The following is a 16704-nucleotide window of genomic DNA, read 5'->3' on the forward strand; positions in this document are numbered from 1 at the left end:
TTATCTGACTTCATAAATGTGAATCCGTGGTATGGCCCAAAAACTACGCTACTGTCAAGCATCTACACTCTTCTATTCCGTAAAGAAACGTATGGTTCCAAATAACGGGGTGCTGACAAGCATATATTAGAGCCCTACGCCCGTAGCAGCGGATAGTTTACCCTTCTGCAGGTGAGGGCGGTACAGCACGACGCGGCCGCCAACTGGAGACTTGGACAGCTACAATCTGTTATTAACGGCGCGCGCCCGGAAATATGCAAGTACGTGGTCTTGTGTTCAGCTGATTCGGAACGCAGATACTTCCCTATGAGCCTCTGAAACCCTGGTGGATTCCAGTGTGCAGGTGGACCCGTTTGCTGGTCTGCCAAATCAGTTTGACTCCTTGACCCGACTACGCGTGATGAAATATGTCAAACGTTTAGACGGCCTACTCAAAACAAATACGTACACCCACGCATAACTCGTTGTGTGCGTGATGCAAGAAGCAGTACCTCTGATGGTTCAGATGGTGACTGGCACAGTCTCTAAGTGGCACACTAGCAAAGGACACAAGTCTCACCGTTTAGGTAATTACCTGCCGTTCTTCACTAGCGAAGCGCCAGTACAAGAGTGTGATCTTCTCCTTCTCTACAGCTTTCCTCAACAGCTCGGAAGCATATCACATTTGCGTGCTCAGACTTCACCCACTTTAGCATAAGGCAATCACTAGCTGCAGCTCGGCATTCGAAGCTGGGAGACCGCCCCCTTGTTCTGGATATGCAGATTTGACCAACCAGCGACTTTAAAGTTTAATTGGGAGAAAAAACAAAAAGATTCAGCTTCGCGCCCTCTTTCCCAAGCATTACTAAAAGCATGACTTGGATGGATCCACAGCCCTCCATGAAAAGATCGTTATCTCTCCTGTTGCGTCCATTTTGAACGTTCCAAAGAATGGCCATAAACACACTAAAAGCCTCGTGCCTGGGTGCCACTGCCCTGTCCCACGGAAATTCGTAGAAACTCACATCCGTCTTATCTGCTTTCTACCCAACAAGGGCCCATCCTCTGTTTTATTACCGGTCATCAGATCTTCAATGCTCCACCCATAGCTGCAGCGACTCCTCGGCGCTAGTCAGTCTACGTGGACGCCGACCGACCGGCGCCACCCAATGTGTCTGAACTATGAGATGAAGGGACTTGGCTGTCAGCAAACGCTTTCACCAGGTTCTGCAGAAAAAATCTCCCCTTGGCCCTCAGCTGCCATACGCTTTTACTGCAGTCAACTAGGCACCCTCTTCCTTTGAGCGCAGATAAAACTTACCGCTATTCCTTCACTAGATAACACAAGCAAGAGTGTTAACTACCGCCAACCATTTCATCATATGAATGAAGTCAGATCGTATCAAATATAGCAACCAAGTAACAAAGATCATCTTCTCTAAGAACATTAAGCAACATGAAACCATATCAAAAGTGAGAGTGCCCTGGAATCTCTCAGACTTACTGTTTAACTTTGGAGGATAGTATGTTCTGTCGAACATTTGCATTACGAAAAGATATAAAATTCTCTCATGAGTACAAAAGGAGGTGGGAAGTATTATGCTGTCAATGAAGAAGCAGTAGCGGCGGTCACGAGAGCTCAGTTACTTCAAACGAGTATTGGTCATATAATGTCACATGAGTTAGAATTCAATAATGAACATTTAAACCCTGCCAAAGCAGTCCATGTCAACTGTTGGTGATGCGACTATTAAGTGGAAAAGCGAAGGAGCAACTACAGCTAAACCAAGACCAAACAAACCTCAAATACTAACGGGCAGACACATCAAGATTTGCAGAGGTTGTCTGTAAAACAATCACATGAAATCAGTGGAAGGAATCACTCGTAAGTTCCAAAATGCTTCCAGCAGTCCAGCTGGTACAATGACTGTGCGTGTGGAGGTAAAAGAGGGGGGAACTATGGTCGAGCAGATCCTCACAAGCAACACGTTTCTTTAGTCAATGCTAAGAGACGCTTGAGGTCGTTTAAAGACTGACACCATTGGACTGTGGATGGCTGGAAACGAGTGATCTGGAGTGATGACTCACATTATACACTGCGGAAATTCGATTCAGCGTTTGGGTTTGGCGAATTCCAGGAGAAAGTTACATACCATTACACGTAAAGACAACTGTGAAATGCGGAAGTGCTGCATTGCGTTATCGGTGTTTATAATGATAGGGCGTGGCCGTCTAATTACGCTTAAGGAAACTGAATATGAAAGGTTATGAACACATTTCGGCGGCATTGTGTATTGCGGACAGTAGAGGAATAGTTCGAAGACGATTATTGTGTCAGTATGACAATGCACCTTGTCATAAAGCGCCATCTGGGTCGCAATGGTTTGATGACAGTAACGTTCCTGAACTGGAGTAGTCTGTGTAGTGTTCCCAACCTCAACCTTTTGTGTGAGTTAGAACGTCGTCCTCGCTCCAGATCCCAGCGTTTGATATCACTACCACCACTACTTTTTCTGGTTTCGACTCTTGTCATTCTTCCACAGACATTCAGACACATTACTGAAAGTGCTCCAGCAGACTACATACCCCACATTAATATTCTCTAATGGGTGTTCGAATATTTTTGGTCAGAATCTCTCCCGGAGACCGTGAAAATAATATATCGGAGATATGGAATCGAACAATGCATATGTTGTTGTCGGTGCTGTTGTTACTGCTGTCGTCGACGTCGTCGTCGTCATTGTTGTTGTCTTCAGACTGAAGTGTGTTGTTTGACGTAAGGCTGCACACTAATCTACCAGGCGCAGCCCTCTTCATCTCTGCATAACTACTGCAGACTATATCCATTTGAATATCACTGTTATGAAAATGACGACAGCTTTTATTTAAGTACACTCATTAATTCGCGACAGGTTTTATTCAATACGAATATCCTCAAGTGGCAAAGTGGCAGAAATCTGCGAGTGTCTTGAATTAAAATCATTAATCGTCCAATAAAACATTGAAAGATACGTAGTGGAATCCGTCAAATACAATGCTTCACTTCGTTAACGCTGCTTGGCGTATTAAATCACGATACCGACGCATTCCTACCACTTTTTCACCTAAGGACATTCGTACAGTATACTTAATAAACGCATTTAAATAACAGCTGCAATTATTTTACTAACATCCACATTAATCAGCTGTGGATGCTGAACACCCTCCACACTTCCCACCATCGTGACACTGACTATTTGTTAATACCTTGGAACACTTCCTCAAATTTTCAGGCAAAAATCATTCTTATAAATACAATAAATTAATTTTTATCTAAGAATATCGTGCATTCTTAATATTTGTAAGCCATGAGCAAGGCAGATATGTTCAGACTTTCTAAATTTCAATTTATGGTTACGTGGTTGCTTTGATTCATAACTGAAGCAGTTTCGTGGACTTCCCAGAGCCTTATCTGATTCATTATACCCTCATTACATTCAAAAATTTACATTTGTCTTGACCATCGTATTTTGTAATTTTTTCCGCCTTTCAGTGTGGCGTAAGGCCGAAACGCGTAAGGCAGAATAAAATCAATACATACTTTGATCAAGACTAAAATCAGTTTTTCAGCGCTTTAAAAATGGCAGCTACTTCTCACAAATCATTCATGGATTTTGCTGCTGATATCCTCATTATTTATCCGAGCCACCCATCTGTCCTCCAGTAGCAGTACATTCTTGAAGTTTCTACTCTCTTCTCGTCTGAACTGTTTATCATCCAAATTTTCCTTGTTGCAACATTACACTCCATTTCTGTAGAGAGGCATATAAACATTTTGCGTTCATTTATTATTTCCATAGTTTGGAACATGAACCTATCAATACTGATGCGAAGTACCCTCTGGTATGGACTGTGAAATGATCTGTAGAAGATACAAGCTGTTGCGAGGTCCTTACATCTAACGTCGGGGTGACAATTAGGCATATTTTTTATTATTGTTATGCACCTGAGAGACAACAGGGCGTAAACCTTATGCGGCATGTGTATGCAATGTCCATGGTCCAGTCATTTGCTCCAGATGGATATCTTCCTCCGCTTAGAGACACTCATTCTTAACGTTTTCTTACTGAACATCATTCAATCAAGTTACTAGCCAGTATGCAGATGCCAGCACACGTGGTTTGTAGAGCCTGCTAGCTCGGTATAACCTCGTTGTACCTGGGTCATTGAATCCACTAACAAGACGCTTAGCGTCGCTGGGAAGCTTGAGCGAACATTTTGTCTGCAATAAAATCTGTTCCCCATGACGTGACGTGTCGTCCCTTGACGTTTAATACCAAGACCGTAAAACAACTTGTATGTGTAGTTATAAATGGATTTTTTGGTGATAGTTAACTGTATTCTTTATCACTCTCCAAATTTATAATTTTGTATTCCTTTTCCATTTTTCGAACTAAATACACTCTTCATCTGCTAGCTGGGCTTCCAAAGTAAGTTCCTACAAAATTATCCTTACACTGTCGATCACCTCCATCACACAAGGATAAGCGAAACTGGAATTTTCTTTGCTGACATGAGAATTGTAACACGACTATCGGTGACTGCTGCATTTATTACAGATTCCATTCCGTATAAATGTGGTTTCATCACTAAATCTAACGAAAAATAAATTTACATTAAATAAGTCCCTCATTGTAAATCATATATCTGCAAGAGACTTTTTTGTCAGTTTTAAAAGTCGTACGTCGCCTTCTGAGATACTGACAACGTTATGTTACGACGCTGGTAAGCGTTCCGCATCTCCGCGCCTCGGGCGTCTACCTGCTGCAGTCACCTAATTCGTTGAAGAGGACTACAGGAGCGGACAGAGAGCCGCAAACTAAGCTTATTTGCTGGCCGGCCATTACGCTGCTGACCTAGATCCTCCCCTCAGCCCCCCCCCCCCCCCCTACCTATGCAGACACCCACCGCCGTAAAAACCAGGCTGCGCCAGCAGTGCCCGTTTCACAGCCGCGCTCGGTGCGACTCGCTCACCCCGAGTGGTGGTCAGGTGCTCCAGCCGCTTTTCATTAGCGCCTGCCAGCGACGGCAGCGCAGCCAGCCCGCACGAGGCGAAACTCAGCGGTACTCACCATCGAGCGATGAAAAATGTTTCCTGCCCTCGGGTATGACGCTCAAAAAATTTTTTCTGCACACTGGCCACTCAATGGTGTCAAATTACGTGCTCCCTCAAAGATCGGATGGCAACTACCCGTAAGCCCATTGGTCACACAGCATTTAAAATGCATGTTATTACATAACATCTGTTTGCAGAAAGCTGGTAACGCTTACAGTACCGGACTGATATCATCGAAGCAATGTTTTGTTTATATGACACATGTTTTCTAGCACAATTAAATAAAAAATTTTGTAAATGTGCCGCTGAAAATAGTAATACAAGGAGAGATTACTGTCCCAATGCGGCAACTAGAATTTGGCGACCGAGACGCCAACTCATCGTCCAGTCTCAACATCCATCTCTTACACGCACAGGTGAATGTTACAGAGACCAGCTGGATGGTCCTTCTCCTACCGCAACCCCTGGAGACTGTAACTTCACCGACACAATAGGTGACCCGGTGGCGCTCGAATTGTGCCACGGTGGTTCGATAAACACTCCACGGCCATAAGGGCGCTCGGCTAGCCCTCTAGTGCACCTGCGCTCCACTCTACGGGACACGCCTGGGAGGCTGTAGAGATGGACGTGCGCCTTGCACACTGCTTCGTCAGATCTACGTGACTTATGAACAGCTAATGAGGGGCGATGGTTCAGCATGGTTCCCTAATACTTCAACTGACTTATGGAGTCCGAACGCCAAACACAAGGAGAGAAGTGTCTCTAATGTACGTGCTCATTGGTGTCGAGTCCCCACTTTCCTTCCATCAATTGTCCTGCAAATAGCTGTAGCAGCGGTCTGAGTCTATTTTATTGTTATTATAACTGTTACATCTGTTATTATTAAGTTATCCCATGGATACGCCCCGTTCAATATCAGAGGAAAATCTAAATTTACAACAGCAGTTTTGCATAGACTATACCTACTGCCTCATTAACCGCTTAGTAGCCAAAATTCTTCTATTGCGTGCTCTGATACCACAAGGATACTAGGAAACATTAGAAAATTTTATCTAATTATATTTTTGTCTCAGCGTCATCCTGCCTAGCTTCACATTTGATATTTGCACGTTTTCAGCATGGTTAATTCGCAAGATAGTATGTTTTCGGGAGATCTTCAGTTTCCAAAGGTGTTGAATTCTAATAGATTTTGATTGTAAAGTTGAAAAGATCTTTTTGTGACGCAAATATGGGCATATAACAAACCGATTATCAGCGTATTAGGTTACCATCAGGTGACAACTGAAAAACATCCACAAGATAAACTAGTGTGTAAGAAAACAAGTCTTTAAAATCGAAGATATAACAGTGCACTGAATCTTTCGTCATGACATTAGGAAGGATACCACAAACTGAGAGCTAATCATTCGTGTTACATGTCAAATAAGTTACAGTATTTTTAGCAGCTTAAACTACTAACTACTGTAATTAATATCCTATGTGAACCTTGTTTAGTTGAATTGTTCCATTTTTTTTAAAGCTAGGCTGTAAAACTCACACACACACGCACACAGACACACACACACACACACACACACACACACACACACACAATCCGTTTCTGTTTTTCTGAATTCCACTTAAACAATGGATTAGGTTCTTAAACACATTCTTGAATATAATAGATAAAAATGATTTATTTTGATATTTGCAATTGTATTATATACAGATAAATTTCATTAGTTTAGCTGCCATTCGCGTACAAAATATAGCCATTATTGCTATGAAATAAAAAACTACCACGTCTACTTCTTCGAACGCTTCGAGAGGACGGAGGAGCTGATAACGATGCAGTTAGGACCCTTTAACACCAAATCGTGATGTATTTTTGTAGATAGACTATCCAATAACGAAACATTGCAAGGTTACTTTTTTTATCCCAAGCTACCGTTAGACGGACTCTATAGACAATCAACTAATAATTTAACTAATTTTCAGTACCCGTTTTTGAAAGTGTAATTACAGGACCCAAACCGTAAAGTAAGATATTTTACATAGTCTCCATTAAAAGGATTCACGACAAAACTTATTTGTAAAGAAAATTATAGTTTCCCCTCCATGAGAAACAGTAAGGGAACATTCATGCAAGAAACATATGAAGTTTCCCGAGGGATAATCGTGAGGACCTCAGAACCACTATGAATTACTTAATAGACCAGCACCTTTTTCAATTGTATTCGTCTGTCGTACAGTTCACACGGTTACTACTTCAACACAAGGGTTTTCGATAGTTATACGTGCACCATGTTCGGTTGACATATCTTGTGTCGTACCAGAGTAACGCTAAAATATATCACATCCACTTTTTAGACGAGATGACTCTCATGTATAGAAAATCAAATAACTTATGCGTAATGCTAAATTAAATAAAAATGCACCAGTTTACACAAAGTAATATTTACAGAAATACCGCAAGCGACAAGCTGGAACTAATTAAGTGGTTCGAAAAAACATCACACAATAAATGTTTTATGGAGCTGCTTCGTTTTAACGAAGCACGTCGGTCGCAAACGCCACAAAAAGTCTAAGTAGTGAACAAAGTAAAAAGTACCTCCGAGTTTGGCTTAAAGAGTTACTTCGAGTGACTACATTCCCTTGTATGTGTCCGCCGCTTGCTGACAACACGAACCAGGAAGTCTCCTGCAAGGCTGCTTTTCCGGACATCCGGGCACGGCTGCACTTTCGTTCACAGGTGGTGACCCAAGCTCGTTCCTACAAAAAAAAAAATTGGCGTTAATTATTGGTTAAACCGTCGACCAGAAGAAATGGAAGAGCAACTTCCGTCAGCAAATAATGTGTTCTTTCTGCATGCTAATTTTCCATATGCATAGAAAAAAGTCACCCTGTATAAAGTTTTTTTTTTTAATATGTGAGAATTGGTCACCGCCAAATTGTGATTTATACAAATAGAGTAACAAAAAGAAGCTTGTATTCCACCGTCGAACCATCGCTCTGCAACAGACACTGTAAATATTTTCTGCATGGTACAGTCTCTTGTTTCATAATCCAAGGTTGTGTGGTTGTAATGCAGTTTCATTCACAGACTGAGTTATGGCGTTTAGATATAAAAGTTCTTCGACAGGCTATGAGGAACTGGAATATGAAGAAGTCACCAGGAGCTATAATATGAAGAAGGCGCCGGAATACGGATCAATATACCCAGAGGCTGTGTGAAAGGGCGAAAAACATGTTACATAACATCGATGCGTAAGAAAGGGTCACGTAATGACCCATAAAATTACAGGGATTTGGCAGTGATCCCTTTCGTCGGAAGACTGTACTCGAAGGTACTGATAGATCTGGTAGAGAAAGGAACAGGTCATAAGCGGCAAGAAGAACAAACAGGATTCCGAGCAGGAAGGTCGGTAATGAACAACATCTTCACACTGAAACTAATACGTGAAAACACGAGAAGATTGGATTGGAGGGGCACGTTGCATTGCTTGACTTAAAGAAACCATATGACAAAGTATACACCAACAAACTGTGGGAAAAGTTTAAAGAGGCAGAGTTGGATAAATGACTGCTAAAGGCTGCTATGAAATTATATGAAAATAACACATCCAGAGTAATGATTGGGAATAGTTGGACAGAAGATTTCGAGGTGAATGAGGGTCTGCGGCAGGGATGTGGGCTGTCACAGAGCTTCTTTTAGCTTTATCTTGGAGAAATCCTGCAGACTTGGCATAGAAAATGCCAGGTTGTGGGAGTAACAGAAGCGGACAGCAAGATATTTAGCCTGTGTTTTGCAGATGAACGGCTTTGCACTAGCAGAAGAAGAAAATGATGTGAGTTATTTGATAAGATAGCTTAAAGAGGAAAGCAAAAAGGCTGACATGAAGATGTACATGCGTTAATAGTTTGAATGTAGTTGGAGAAGTAATTGCAGGTGTGAAAAAGGCAAAATACCTTGGAGTATTGTATAATGTATAGGTCACAAGTAGTGGTGAAATCGCTAGTAGGATTTATAAAGTACGAGCTGTAACAGGGGCAATGAACTCTGTTATTTGGGAAAAAGAGACAAGAGAGACGAATAGAAGGTGCAAGAGTACAGTATAGTATTGAACGGATCAGAAACCTGGGACATTAGCGAATAAAATAAGAATAAACTGCTTGCCACGGAGATGGATTACTTAAGACGAAGCTCAAGCTGTACTACAATAGATGGATGAAATTAGATAGGGACATCTGTGACGACATCCAAAAATCAGCTGATGAATTTTGGCATTGTGAACAGGATGAATGAACACAAGATACAAAATAGGATATTATGATGGATATCAACCCAGCGGAAAAAATGGGTACGCCACGACGCAACTGACAAAAGGAAATGGAGGAGGCAATGGAAGCAAGGAAAATTGACGTTGAGGAAAGTCAAGACGGGAAAAGACGGCGACTGGGGAAGTAGAAGCAGCGCCAGCCGTAAGAAGCGATATATGAAACCACTAGCTGACGACTGTATTGTCCCAGACTGTTTTAACGAATAAAAATATTCATTTGTACCAGCATAAAAGACAAGCGAGATTGCAGTACAAAAACAACAGCCTACAACTAAATTGATTTAGCAGTGCGTAAATGAGGATGGCTAGCCAATTCAGATTGGAATTCCAATACAGATAACAATGCTGCTTCTGGCCACATGTGGGCGGATATTGTTATACCTGACTCTGAGCTCCCAGGTAAGGAGATACCAGGAAGCAGTTGAAAGAAACTGAATAAGCTGAAGGGGAGATCTGCGGCCGGAAGATACAGAGAGGAGATGGGATTGAGCATTAGATCCGGTAAACTAGGGATGAGGAAGCATTGCTTGCCAAGTATCTGCACCGACAGTTTGTTGAGTCCGAATTCTCTTCATCTCATGAACAGCATGAACATGTGTGGTGTAACGTCGAACAAGTCGACGACTATGCACGGTTACGTACACATACAACCACTCATACACACAACTGGGTTCTTATTTTGTCAGTCACTTGTCATTCCAGAAAAGTAAAAATTTTTACAGTCCCCTAATTCCAATGAAAGTCTTTTGGAGGCTTCTCTTGGCTGTTAGACAAATGCCGGAACTAGTGATACCCTCGTAAGTAATCTCCTTTGCAACCCCCTTTTCCGCTACTACCAACTTCATGGGACTTGGCTGGAAAGAACTATCTTCTATCCTAAACGCTCTCAGAATTAGTAAAAAAGAGGCAGCTGACTTCTAAATCATGCGACACGACCGTGTCACTCGGTAGTCTGGAAAATCATGCGGCGAACTAGTAGTGTTCCTGCTTGGCTGTTGTGCGCTGCATAGCTTTCGTCACTAAACTGGTGCCTCTGTAACTATCAAATTTCGAGTTTTAGAATTTTTTATTTCATTCAAAAGTGGTTCTACTTCTCTGCCTCCCAATTTTATCACGGCTCTATGAATAGACTAAAATGAAATTCGTGAAGTCTGTAATGCTTCAGGATATTTGTGGATGACGTAAATTGCAATATTTGCACTAAAGATCCACCAGACGCTGCAAAAAATAGGCATTGCTCTAGAATGAGTCCTCTGCAGAGGAATAGCAGTTCAAAAATGTGTTCCGGGCCGATACTCGAACACACTACCTCGCATTTTGCGTACAATGCCCTTATTGGTGGCGCTGTCTAGGCAAGACTCAAGCTAGTATGAGCTCCTTGACAGTACTAGCAACAAAGATATTTTACACTCATTTATATTACTTTGTTGCTACAAGTCTCTAACATCCCTGTTCACAAAATTTTCAAGATTGAAAGAAGAGTTCTTAATGTAGTGAGCACAGTTTTAGCGGATAATGAAAACAGGTGTAGATGTTTCTACAGCGGTAACTTTTACAGCCTAATATTACGTGCACTTTCGCTATCACGCTGATCACCCGCAGGCGGTTCACTCTAAGATTCAGAAGTGTAGATGTGGCTTACTTCCTTGCCAGGGCAGAAATGGTCGCGGAGTCCTCGATCACGGCAAGGAAAATGGCTCCAAATAATTCCGCAAGCGTTTTCCGGTCTTCATTACCGGCAGCCCGACGCCATACACCGAAACTAAAAATGTCCACTAGTGTCATACATCGAGCTTAATTTTATGAAGAAATTCCTAAGAATGTGTGTTTGGAGCACAGCATTGTACGGAAGCGATCAACGATTGTGGACAAACCGGAAAACTTCTGATATAAGGAGTCACCCTTGTTTTGTCAGTATGCGCTTCGGCTATACGTATGCGGAAGCTGGAACGACACAGAGAAGATTAGCATGGCCCATCCGCAAGAATGACACGTAGAAGCTTGTCAAAGAAACCTCTGGTTCTTGGGGGGGAAGACGGGGGAGTCAGAAGCGATCAACGGCATGAGAATGCAGTTGGCAATGGAAACCACTGCATTAAAGAAACATAATGTGATCCACAGAACACACGCCCGTAACTGAAAAAGTATCTTCATCATCTCTCCATTGGCAAAAGATTCCTGATTAGTACCACATTCGGATCTCCGGGAGAGGTTAGACAAGAGGGATGTAACCATGAGAAAAAGACTAAGTAACGGGGGAAACGGTAACATTTCAAGAGTCTGAGCGTGGAATCTCAGACATCTGAATGTAGCAGGGAAGCTGGAAAATCTAAAATTAGAAACGCAGCTGCTCATCTTAGATAATAGGGCTGGGTGGGGGATGGGGGGGGGGGAATATGTGGGAGGAGGTGATTGTCAGTGAAGTGAAATCGAAAGATCATTGGGCTTACTAGTCCGACGAAAACAGGGTAATATCAACAGCAAAAGAAAATGATATAATGGGAGTAGGATTCATTATGAATAAGAAGGAAGGGCAGAGAATGAGTCACTGTGAACAATTCGATGACTTGGTTGTACTCATAAGAATCTACAGTAGTCCAACAACAGTTCAGGTATGCATGCCAACCTTACAGACAGAAGATGAAGTGGTAGAGGAAGTATATGATAATTGAACGGATAATTCATAATGTAAAGGTACATGATAATTTAATACTCATGACGGACTGTAACGCGGTAGTAGGGGAGAAATAGAAAACAGAGTTACAGAAAAAGATCCGATTGGTGGTAGGAATGAGAGAGAAGAAATAGTAACTGAATTCTGCAACAAATTTTAGCTAGTAATGGCGAATACACTGTTCAAAACTCACAAGAGGAGAAGGTAGACAGGTATAAAGGGACGCGTTTTAAGTCCTCTAAGGGTGTAGATATTGCGATAATGATTACCGTAGTAGACAGTTCAATTACGGAGGTATGGATATCTTTAAAAAGACCGGTCACAGGAGCCTGTCAAACATAGATACAAGGAAGATATTAGAGAAAAAATCTTATGTAAATGAAGAACTTCCGCAATTGATCTATTAAAGAAGGAAGTACAAAAACGTTCGGCAAAAGACAGAGATAAATCAATATGAGCTACTTAGGAATGATATAAACCAGAGGTACAGGGAAGCCAAAGGGAAATGGCAGCAGAAAAGATCTGAAGAAATCGAAAAAGAGATAGTCGAAGGAAGCCGATACAACCTTTAGTGGAAAAAAAAGGAAGAGTGTCAGGATTGAGAGTGCAACGGCAATTTCACTCGTAATTGCAGAGGAAGGAGCATCTAAGTGGAAAGAGTACATAGAAGGGCTTTACGAGGAGAATGAACTGTCTGATGACGTGAAGGAAGAAGTTTTGGTAGTTGATGTGGAACCCATAGGGTCTCCAGTATCAGTCAGCCTTGGAAGACTTGCGATCAAATACGGCGGAAGGAATAAATTGCATTCCTTCGCAATTTCCAAAACCATTGGAGGAAGTAGCAATAAAAAACTATTCAAGTTGATGTGTAGAATTTTTGAGACTGGAGAACTAACATCAGACTTTCGGAAAAATATGATCCACAACATCTCGAAGAGAATAACGACAGACAACTGAAAGAACTACTGAAAAATCAGCTTAAAAATCATGCATCCAAGTTATTGACAAGGGTAATATACAGAAGAAGGGAAAAGAAACTTGAGGATGTGGAGGATGACTTCAGGAGTTTGGCTTTCAGAGAAGTTGTGTCCATTCTGACGTTAAGCCTGGTTATGGAAGCAAGACTTAAGAAACCCAAGACATGTTAACAGGATCTGTCGACCTATAAAAATCATTCTACAGTGTAAAATAGTGCAATATGATCGAAGTTCTGAGAAAAATAGAAGTAAGCTATAGGGAAAGACGGGCCACATATAATATGTACGAGAACCAAGACGGAACAATAGGAGTGGTAGACCAAGAACGAAGTACTGAGCCATCCAATTGTACATACCTTAGTGACTTCAGAATACTGTGTACAGCACTTGAAACCGACTTGTTGCTGTGTAGCTAGGTTCGGTGTCGAATATATTGTTATATTTATCATACGTGCGTTTTATATTAGTAAGATACGATCAAACTTACCATGTATTTTATTAATTTTAACAACTCTGAAGATGTGCAGTACTCTACTAAATCGATCATCCTTGTGGAAATCATTGGGACAGTAAACTGTAATCAAAGACTTTACAATAATTGTAGCGACCGATTTTTTCTGATTTAACATTTCTAACCTGCTGACGTGGCTTCTAATGTACGACACTGGTCGTTACATAAATTATTTACAAGATCAGCTAATCGGTTATTATTCAAGATGTATGCTTACGGCTGCGTTTGTCCCTCACACAAGATAGTGTATAACAATTTAGCTGTTGCTGATTTTCTCCATTTCACAGCATGTCATGTTTTTATAAAATATGTTTCCCTGAAAATACATGAATTCTGTACTGATATGTATTGTACACTGTATGGCTCAAAGTCAGGAAAATGCATATTGACTTGAGTCATTCGTCATCTGCTGAGACCTATGCGCAGCGTTTGCTTCCACACTATCCTAGAGAAATGAATTTCCTGACTCAACTCATTAAAATCAGCGGCGACCTCACGGTAGACTGCCGACCGCCCCGCATGGCGACACGACGTCCGTTCGTCAAACACTTTCGATCGCCCTGTGCGGCGGTTTACGCCAGTGAGGGAACATTGTCATTGCTATCCTGAAGATACTGTCTAGACACTGTTCAGTGCGGCAAGCCGAAGTCTTGTGTAAGTCCCCGTAAACTAGACACCATCAACAGTTTTCTGACGCATGCGATGTGGTCCATCATGGAATCCTCTCCTACCCCAACCTCTTCTTCGCTTAAGTTATTCGGTCGATATATTCCAGACTTTGTGCTCTTCTACAGTTTTAGTCTAATGCAGCTCCCTCAAATACCCCGAAACATATTCCTCGTTGTCTTAACGGGTGTCCTGTCACCCTGTCCCCCTCTATCAGTACAACGTTATTATAAATGATTGAAGCGACTTCATAAATTCACTGTTAACTGACAAATTGTCACAAACCTCAACATTCGTACAGAAAAATTCTGAAACGTTTGTGCTGTTGCAGCCGCATTTCGGATTTCTGTCACAAGAATCGCAGCAGTGACGAGTTAGGCAAGTTAGCGACAGGCGCCGAAAAAGCATATATTGTGCTTTAAATGCTTTCACATCAGTCTGCCAAACAATACAGCGACGCTTCAGAAAGAAAGTTCAAGAAAAGTCCACAATTGACAACTCCATTCCACGATGGTACGCGCTGTTTAAAGTTTCAGAATGCCACTGCAATGGGAAATCAATTTATCGGCCCTCAGTGAGTGAAGAAACTGTTGATAGCGTGCGGGCGAGATTCATACGTAGACCGCAGAAGTAGACGAAGAGACCGATCAGAGAACTGAACATACCATAATCAACCGTTTGAAAGATCTTAAGAAAACGACTGAAACTGAAGCTTTACCTCTCCCAATAAGCTACAAGTCCTGACTCCCGATAACAATGTCAGACGTTTTAAATTTTCGACACAGTGGCAACAGCTTGTGGAAGAGGAGGGGTTTTATGAGAAATTCATCCTCAATAAAACAAAACGCAAAATTGTTTTGTGAATGGGACAACGTAAAGGGACAAGGTGCGAATCTCGGGGACAGAAAATCCCTACGCTGTCGTGCAGCACATTCGGCATTCACCAAAAGATAATGTGTGTTGTGCAGCCTCACGATTTAAAGTTTACAGTCTCTTTTTACTTCTTCGAAAAGACCGTTATAGTACAAGTGTATTTGGACATGCTGGAGTGCTGACTAATGCCACAACTGGAGAAGGACTGTTTGGACTTCATCTATGAAAAGGGTGGTACTCCACCACACTTCAATTGTGATGCTCGTTAATTTTCAAACAGGGAACTGAGAAAGCGATGGATCCGTTATGGTGAGTGAGGTTTATTTTTTTTGTACGACGTCATGTGAAAGATGCAGTGGTTACGCCCCCTGCACCAACAAACCTACCAGAACTTCTTCCCTGCGTCAGCAGTGGTCTTCAACAGACTGATAGTGGCCGGCCAGTGTGGTCGAGCTGTTCTAGGCGCTTCAGTCTGGAACCGCGCGACCGCTACGGTCGCAGGTTCAAATCCTGCCTCGTGCATGGATGTGTGTGATGTCCTTAGGTTAGTTAGATTGAAGTAGTTCGAAGTTCTAGGGTACTGATGACCTCAGATGTTGAGTCCCATAGTGCTGCCGGCCGAAGTGGCCGTGCGGTTAAAGGCGCTGCAGTCTGGAACCGCAAGACCGCTACGGCCGCAGGTTCGAATCCTGCCTCGGGCATGGATGTTTGTGATGTCCTTAGGTTAGTTAGGTTTAACTAGTTCTAAGTTCTAGGGGACTAATGACCTCAGCAGTTGAGTCCCATGGTGCTCAGAGCCATTTGAACCATTTTGAACCCATAGTGCTCAGAGCCAATTGAACCATTTTTGATTGATAGTGACATTCTGCGCCGAACGAGAGAAGAGCTCGATTGTCTGCTTGATATCTGTAGAATCGGTTGGGGAGCACATATGGAGCACTGTTAACGTGTAAAAAAATCTTTTTGAGTTTCGTATGTGTGTGCCAAGTCCTTTGACAATTTGTTAAATTATATAACAATAGCAAATCTATGATATCGCTTCAATCATTTATAATAATCCTGTATTTTACATATATTTCTCTCTTCGCCGATTCTGCGGATAACCTCCACACTTCCTATCTTAGTATCAGTCCCTCTCATTTTCAACATCTCAAACGTTTCGATTCTCTTATTTTACGGTTTTCCCACAAACTTTAAATACTTCCGTACAAAGCTGTGGTCCAAAGATACATTCTAAGGAATTTCTTCATAAAATTAATCTCGATATGTGACACCAGTTTCTGGGCATCACGTCGGGCTGCCGTCCATGTAGACCGAAAGACGCTTTCGAAGTTTTTTCGTAGCATTTTCCATGCCGTGACCGAGGCCTCCGCTGCCGTTTCTGCCATGGCACAGAAGTGAACCAACACTACAATTCTAAATCTTAGACTGAACCGCTTGCAGGCGATCAACTTGATAGGGAAAGTGCACGTAATATTAGGGTGTGAAATTTACCTCTGTAGAGACAGCTACACCTGTATGCATTACCCGCTAAAACTGTGCTCACTGCACTAACAACACTTCATTCCGCCTTGTAAATTTTGTGAGCGGAGATATTAGGGACTTGTGAC

The 16704-nt window shown here is 42.1% G+C and overlaps 1 protein-coding gene and 1 non-coding gene across 2 annotated transcripts in view; both read left to right on the plus strand.

Annotated features, from left to right (window-relative positions):
* LOC124606283 (glutamate receptor ionotropic, NMDA 2B-like) overlaps window positions 1–16704 on the plus strand; it is a 727746-nt gene that overhangs the window by 296498 nt on the left and 414544 nt on the right. The window lies entirely within an intron of this gene.
* Window positions 11308–11418, plus strand: LOC124608722. Its single transcript, XR_006979318.1, has one exon. It is a non-coding gene; the product is annotated as a U6 spliceosomal RNA (small nuclear RNA).

This window comes from Schistocerca americana, chromosome 3, assembly GCF_021461395.2.
Source record: "Schistocerca americana isolate TAMUIC-IGC-003095 chromosome 3, iqSchAmer2.1, whole genome shotgun sequence".
NCBI lineage: Eukaryota > Metazoa > Arthropoda > Insecta > Orthoptera > Acrididae > Schistocerca > Schistocerca americana.